The 7,500-nt window shown below is 42.9% G+C and overlaps 1 protein-coding gene across 1 annotated transcript in view; it reads left to right on the forward strand.

Moving 5' to 3' along the window:
* Window positions 1–4,331, forward strand: part of LOC143277023 (uncharacterized) — a 14,213-nt gene extending 9,882 nt beyond the window's left edge. The window contains exon 3 of the mRNA XM_076581746.1: window positions 3,528–4,331. The gene's annotated coding sequence lies outside the window, so the exon portion shown is untranslated. The remainder of the gene's footprint in view (window positions 1–3,527) is intronic.
* Window positions 4,332–7,500: the final 3,169 nt, after the last annotated feature.

Here is a 7,500-nt window from a genome sequence, read left to right on the forward strand (position 1 = left end):
TGTGAATGGGTACCTGACATCGATTTGGGGAGGTTAAAAGCTGTAGAAGGAAAGGATTGGGCCCCGCATCACTGTGCCGAACCGTAGACTGTGGATATGAATTCACTGCCCTGATGGTGATAAAAGGCTATAGTATAATTATGGGACCTTAAATCTGTTTAATTTTAAAAAGTTTATTCAGCTTTGTCAGTGCTGACATAAGGACTATGACCTTGTCTCCTCTTTTGTCTACGCAGAAAAAAGGACTAAATCATCATCATCATCATCATCATCATCATCATCATCATCATCATCATCTTCTTCTTCTTCTTCGTTTTCTTCTTTCCCTCCTCCTCCTCCTCCCTCACTGGGGCGTCGCATTGAAAAATTTTCATTAGATTTCACCAGGTCTGTCAGATGTGTGACAAAGCATGGGTCTCTGCAAATGGTTTTCCTGTCAATTCTGCAATGTTGACATTCCATCTTTTTCTGTCTCCCCCACTCTGCTCCCTCCGTCAACGGTTCTTTGGTTCTTTGTTTAAGCAAGACCGCTAGATTGTGTTACGTCGCCACATCAACCGTAGTTTTCATTTTCGTGAACATTGTCAAAAAAAAAAAAACAAAAAAAAAAAACAACAACAACAAAAAACAAATAAAATAAACAAAACAACAACAACAAAAAACAAAACCAAACCAACCCAACCCAACAAAACCGTATCTCTCCTCCGTTTTTGTTTATGTTTTTTGAAACTTAATACTCAACTTTACTTTTTTACGAAAAATATTGTTTTCTTTGCACTTTGGAGATGAATTTATTCTTTGGCTGGTTTTGCTTTTGTTTTCATTTTACTAACTTTTCAGTGCCGCGATAGTCGTAAATGTTTGACAGCGTTTAAAATCCTGAAAAGGGCAACCAGGTTCACGGTTTTATGAGCCTTCCTTTGGGCGTGTGTGCTGAAATAAGTATTGTATTGTATTATGCCGTTGGTTTTGCATTGTGTTGTGTTAGAGCTCCTGTCCCCGTGAAGAAAATGTCGCCGCAATCCGCCGCCTTACACGCGTGCTTTCTTTCCCATTTCATTGTCAGTATGTAGCCAATATATTGTCTGTGCCAACCACAATATATTTGCCGGCAGACGTTTGCCTGAGTCAGCACCCCTCTCCATCGTTGTCATGGGTTGTTTCACGTGCGCAAAGTACATCCTGCTTACGGGACGACTGTTCATTTGCCAGCAGACGTTTGCCTGAATCAACACCTCTCTTCATCGTTGTCTTGGGTTGTTTTACGTGCGCAAAACAAGTACATGCTGCTGTGCGGGACGACAGACTATTGTGTGGTGTTGATAGTGTTTGATCCCTAACTCTTAGTACAGAAAAACACCCATTGAAAGTCTCGTGGAAGGGGGATTACCACATATCCGGATCGTCAGTGTCTCGCCCTCTCACGGACTTCGGATCATCTCGCTTCCGGGTCGGATGTTCTATCCAATGAGAGGGCGCCACGTCAGAATCATGGTTGGAGTGTGCGTGCTTCAGTTCTGTCTTGGCCAATTAGTTCTTGCCTATAGTTGCCCGTTTGCTCACTTGAAGTCACAGCTCGCGTCCTTGTGTCGATGCAAATTGAATTTTTGTTTTGTTTTGTTTTGTTTATATTCGTGGTCGTTGTGTGATTTATTTCCCTTCTAAATACCTTTTGGGGACACCCGTGCATGGTATATCGTAGAACATTATTTGTGTCATTGGGCGTGTCTTATCACCTCTGTTGTTTCCAGGATAGTAGGCTGCGTATGTTATGTTAGCCCCCCCCCCTTCCCCCCCACCATCCACCCCCCCCTCTCTCTGTGTCTCTCTTTCCGTTTCTGTCTCACTGTCTCTCTGTCTTTCACTCACTCACTCTCTCTGTCTGTTTCCCCCACGTCCCTCAACTTCTCTTCTTCTCCCGGCCGATATTCATTAAAAAAAAAAAAAAAAATCTCTCTGTCTCTGTCTCTCTCTGTTTCTCTCTCTCTCTCTGAGGGTGGGGTGGGATGTGTGAATATGAGTATATATTATGTTTATGTTATAAATTGAATTTTTCTTCTTCTTCTTCTTCTTCTTCTTCTACTACTACTACCACTACTACTACTACTTCTTCTTCTCATTATTATTCATTTATTCATATATTTGCGCGCGCGCGCGCGCGCGTGTGTGTGTGTGTGTGTGTGGTGTTTTTCTGTCTCTGCGCAAGAAAATATAATATTGATGATTGCATTGCATTGTATTGTATTGTATTGCATTGTATTGTATTATATTGTATTGTATTGTATTGTCACAAGATATTTCTCTGTGAAATTCGGGCTACTTTGAGAGCTCTTCGCTACAGTGAGAGCGCCACCCATTAAAAAAAAAAGTCTGCTTGTGCTAGTATATTTGTTTTCTTATCAAGGCTTTTTCTGCAGACTTTTGCCAGAGATAACAACCCTTCAGTTGCCGTGGGTTCTTTTATGTGGGCAAAGTGCATGCTACACACGGGACCTCGGTTTACTGTCTCATCCGAATGCCTAGCGTCCAAATCACTACTCAAGGTGAAGTGGAGAGGGGAAAAATACTGGTGAGTGTGGGTTTCGAACCAGTGCACTCATACTCTCTCGCTTCCTAGGCGGACGCGTTAAGACTGGGTCAACACTTCACTGTCGGTATTCTCAACATTGTCTGGGAAGACATGTGGGAATCACGATAATTCAAAACGCAGCATAAGATATAATGATAAGAATTAAGATGTTGACGTGTATTGATCAGAATTTTTTTTTTTAATGGGAACGACTTCCCCCCCCCCCCCTTTTTTTTTTCGTTTCTTTAAAAAAATTTTCTGTTCACACCCCTTTCAACAGGAATTCTTTTTTTCGTCAAAGATTAACACCAACGTGTTTGTAGATATATCTAGTGAGCTTGAATTTAGGCCACTACTCTTTGAAAGAGAGCACAAAAGAAGTCGAGGTATTTTCACATCGGTGTAAATATATGAGACGAGAAAAAACTGGTTCGCAGGGGTGTGGGTGCGTAGGAAAGACTTTGATAAACGCGGTTGAAAAACAAAAAGAAAAAAAAAAAAGAAAGAAAAAACAAAAACAAAACAAAACACACATACAAAAATCCACCTTTATGTTTTTCATCCTGTGTATATTTTGTAACTGTCTTTCCAGTATTTATTCTGTAATTGACTTTCATCATCACATATTTTAAAAACAAATCTCAACACATTTCTGTTTAAGCAGTCTCTACATTGTTAATTAAGGCACTTATTCCACATCGATTTCTTCCACGCATGTTTGTGTCTGCGTGTGTGTGTCTGTATGTATGCATATATGTATGTATGTGTGTGCGTGCGTGCGTGCATTAGTGTGTGTGTGTGTGTGTGTGTGTGTGTGTGTGTGTGTGCTTGTAGTTGTATGCTTTGTGTCTGATTGACGAGCTATTGTGAAGCGCTTTGAGAAGTTTGAAACTGCTATAATAAATGCACTTTCGTATATGTAATTTTGCATGTTTTTTTGTTTTTGTTTTTTGGGCAGGTTGAATGTGGACTGTGTTCGGACTTGGCTGAAAGACGAAGGATAAAAATCATCAGTCGTGTGACGTAATTGGACGTGTGACGTATGCATGACAGCTGTGTGTACACAAGAGACTGACGTCACGCTGGATGACTCATCTTGACACCTTCATATCAGTCAACGACCCGGATGCCATGACGTCATGAATAATCGTGTAGTAAGTTATCAAAGTGCGAATTATGGATTATCATACTTGCATTTTTAGCGCATGCTGGACTTACCATTAATGTTGTTGTTGTTATTGAATTTGCTTTCCAAGAATCTGTGATAACGATTGTTTGTTATGAGATTTGTTGATGTTCTTATTATAAGGTTGTGTCTCTAATACTACGTTATGTGGGCTAACTTGGGAGTATTACATGAACGAAATTCTGAAAATCATTGCCATTGTGTGGTTGTATCATCACACACGTGTTAAACACCTCTGTCTCTCTCTGTCTGTCTCTGTCTGTCTGTCTCTCTCTCACTCACGTACACAATCAACTCCCTCACCCTCTATCTGTCTTTTTCGTACATTCCATTCGTTGGCTGATTTTTTTTGTTTTGTTGGTATTATCATTATTATTTGTGTGTGTGTGTGTGTGTGTGTGTGTGTGTGTGTTTGAAGGTGTATGTGTATAAGTGTTTGTTGCCAAGGCTCGTTATATTTCCTTATATTATTTCAATAGTTCCAAGGATCAGGGAGTGTTCGCGCGTGCATGCGTGCGTCCATGCGTGTCACTGTCTGCGTGCGTGTTTCGCCAGAGAGAAAGAGTGTCAGTGAGAGAGAGAGAGAGAGAGAGAGAGAGAGAGAGAGGGCGCAGAGGAAGGGGGTGCGGGGGTTGGGGGAGGGGGGAGGTGGGGGGTAAGAGGAAGAAGAAAACAAACAACAATGACAGAGAAGAAAACGCACAACAGCAACAAAAACAGAAAAAGAATGCCGTTAACTATTGATGCGGAAAGAAAAAACTGAGTCAGAAAATAACGATCGTGCCGTTCATTTCAGGCGACGTGTCGTTGCTATTATGATGAAATATCAAAAAGAAGAAGAAGAAGAAGAAAAAAAGGAATAAGAAAGTAAATGGGAAGAGGTTGGGGAGGTTAAGATCGATATGCAATTGTCATATGACGAAACTTAAAAAAAAAAAAAAAGAATTTCTAAAGAAGACTCTTTATAATTAGAGGGTAAAATGTGAAGATGGTGGTGAGGGAGACAAACAAACAGACAGACAAACGGACAGACAGGCAGACAAGACTGAAGGGGATGGGATCAATGCAAGACAGACGACGGACGGACAGACGGACGGACAGACAGACAGACAGACAAAGACTGAAGGGGATCAGTGTAGAAGCGCACCGAGTTGCATCATAAAGCCGGAAACGGTATCGATTTCTGACCTTCAGCCGTTGTTCCGATCTACAAAGGAACCTGCTTTTTTCACCACGTCAGAAAAAAAGACAAGGAGACGAGAAAGAATGGAGTGGTGTGGGGGGTCAGTGTGTGGGTGCGTGTGAAGGGAGGTGGGGGTGAGTCGGTGGGTAATCAGAGGAGAGGGAAAGAGAGGGAGTTAGAGAGACAGACGGACAGACAGGCAGAGAGACATAGAGAGGGGTGGTGGGGAGAGAAAGGGAGAGAGAGAGAGAGAGAGGGAGAGAGAGAGAGAGAGAGAGAGAGAGAGAGAGAGAGAGAGATTTTATTATCCATTTAGCTGTGTGCGTGTGTGTGTGTGTGTGTGTGTGTGTGTGTGTGTGTGAGAGAGAGAGAGAGAGAGAGAGAGAGAGAGAGAGAGAGACATACATACAGACAGACAGACAGACTACACAGGCACATTGGCACACAGACACACAGAATTGGAACTGGAATGTTTTGAGGGGGCGGGGGGTTAAAAGGGTAAACTAAAAGCCCTCACAAAAAAGCGTGAAAAACAGAAGAAAAGAAGAAGTGGAAAGAAGAAGAAGGACGGATGTGAGAGAGATAGAGAAGCCGAAAAACAACAACAACAACAACAAACATTGAAGATTGTATTGATTAGGCTACAGACCTTATCAACAGAAGTTGACTTGGCACACTCATGTGTCCATAAATAAATAAGATTTCATAACATAGACATGTCTTACCAACCCCTTTTGAAAGAGAGAGAGAGAGAGATGGTAGGCGTAGGGGGGTGGGGGTGTGGGGTGGGGGCGGACTGAGAGAGGGTAAAGGAATGATTTTTTCAGTTCATATTTATTAAAAAAAATAAAAAATAAAAAAAGAAAGGAGAAAAGGCGCAACAAAAGCCAGTTTTGGCTCCTGCAGTATTCCAATCCAGATCCAGAGACAGAGACAGACAGTGGCTGTTCAAAGTCTGAAAACAGAACTGGAAAGCACTACTCTAAAAGTACACGGGCATTTCGGTCAACTCGGAACAGCTGAGTGTAACTTGCTCATTCACCCCCACCCCATACCCTCCCTCCCCCAAATGATCAGCATACTTGGTGTCGAGAATAACAAGTCTGACCGGATTGAGTAACTTGTGAAGAAAACAGGATCTCAGTTCATGTCCCCGTATTGTGTTTACTAAAATCATTCCGATTGACCTCAGGTTCAGTAATTTTTTCAGTCCACAAACTTTCGTGGAACTTCATCCGTGTAGGGAGGAAGGTGGCGGAATGGTTAAGACGCTTTTGTGCCAGTACAGTGCTCGTGAGGGTTTGGGTTCGAATCCACGGTCTCGCCCTTTCTCCCAAGTTTAGAAAAATCAAACGGTTCGTTTTTTTTTGATTCCGCAGGGACGAAAAACCGAGACCTTGTGTTGCAGAACCGACTTGGCACACTGGAAATACAGCCTTCAACAACAAAAAGGGTTGTCTTGTGGCAAAATTCTGTAGAAGAAATTCACTCTGATTGGTACACAAATACACGTGCATGCACTCAAGGCCTGACCAGCACATTGGGTTACGCTGCTTGTCAGGCATTCGCCCAGTAGACGTAGTGTAACGTGATGGATTTGTCCGAACTCAGTGACTTCTTCTTTGAGAAACTGAGGCTGAAACGTCCATGTTTTCTTGAGATATCAGTATCACACTATTAGTTTTCGCCCTGTCTTCCTCTCCAGTTGTGAAGAATTCTCGAATTACTTTCAGCGTCTCTCTCTGTCTCTGTCTGTCTGTCTGTCTGTCTGTATTGTGTCTGTCTGTCTCCTCTCTCTCTCTCTCTGTCTCTGTCTGTGTCTCTCTCTGTCTGTCTGTCTCTGTCTTCTGTTTTTGTCTCTCTCTCCTACTTTCTCTGTATTAGGGTTTATCTATTTTTCTTTGACATTAATGGTCCATGTAATTATGAACCCCCATCAGACTGAGGCTTTTCTGTTGATTACATTAAATACTTTCAGCGTCTCTCTCTCTCTCTTTCTCTGTCTCTGTCTGTCTGTCTGCCTGTCTGTCTTCTCCTTTCTCTCTCTTCCTCTGTCTTTCCATCTTTCCCTCCCCACCCTCTCTATCTCTCTCACATACACTTCCACCATGCCACCACTTTCTCCCCCCCCCACCCCCCAACCCGCTCCATCTTCCAGAGATAGATACACACACGCACTCACGTACACGCGGGCGCATACACACACACACACACACACAGAGAGAGAGAGAGAGAGAGAGAGAGAGAGAGTCAAAACACTTTGAACAACGAAAGTCAGCCGTTGAGCCATGGAGTCTCAGCTGATGCCAAGTACCAGTCCAGATGGACAATGAGTGAGGAAGAGAGGCAGTGTGTGTGTGGGAGGGGTGGGGATCCAGGGGGGGGAGGAGGGTGTGTGTGTGGGGGGGTGGGTGGGTGGGTGGGATACAGGGACTACGTGCTTCTTCAACACACACACACTCAGAACGTTCTGACCAGATTAATTCTTTTCAGTCTTTACTGAGTCAATACGTGGGTAGGTTTTATAACCAGTCTGAAAACAACAGAATAATCAGGTGAACG

Source organism: Babylonia areolata, chromosome 33 (assembly GCF_041734735.1).
Source record: "Babylonia areolata isolate BAREFJ2019XMU chromosome 33, ASM4173473v1, whole genome shotgun sequence".
In the NCBI taxonomy this organism is placed as follows: Eukaryota; Metazoa; Mollusca; class Gastropoda; order Neogastropoda; family Buccinidae; genus Babylonia; species Babylonia areolata.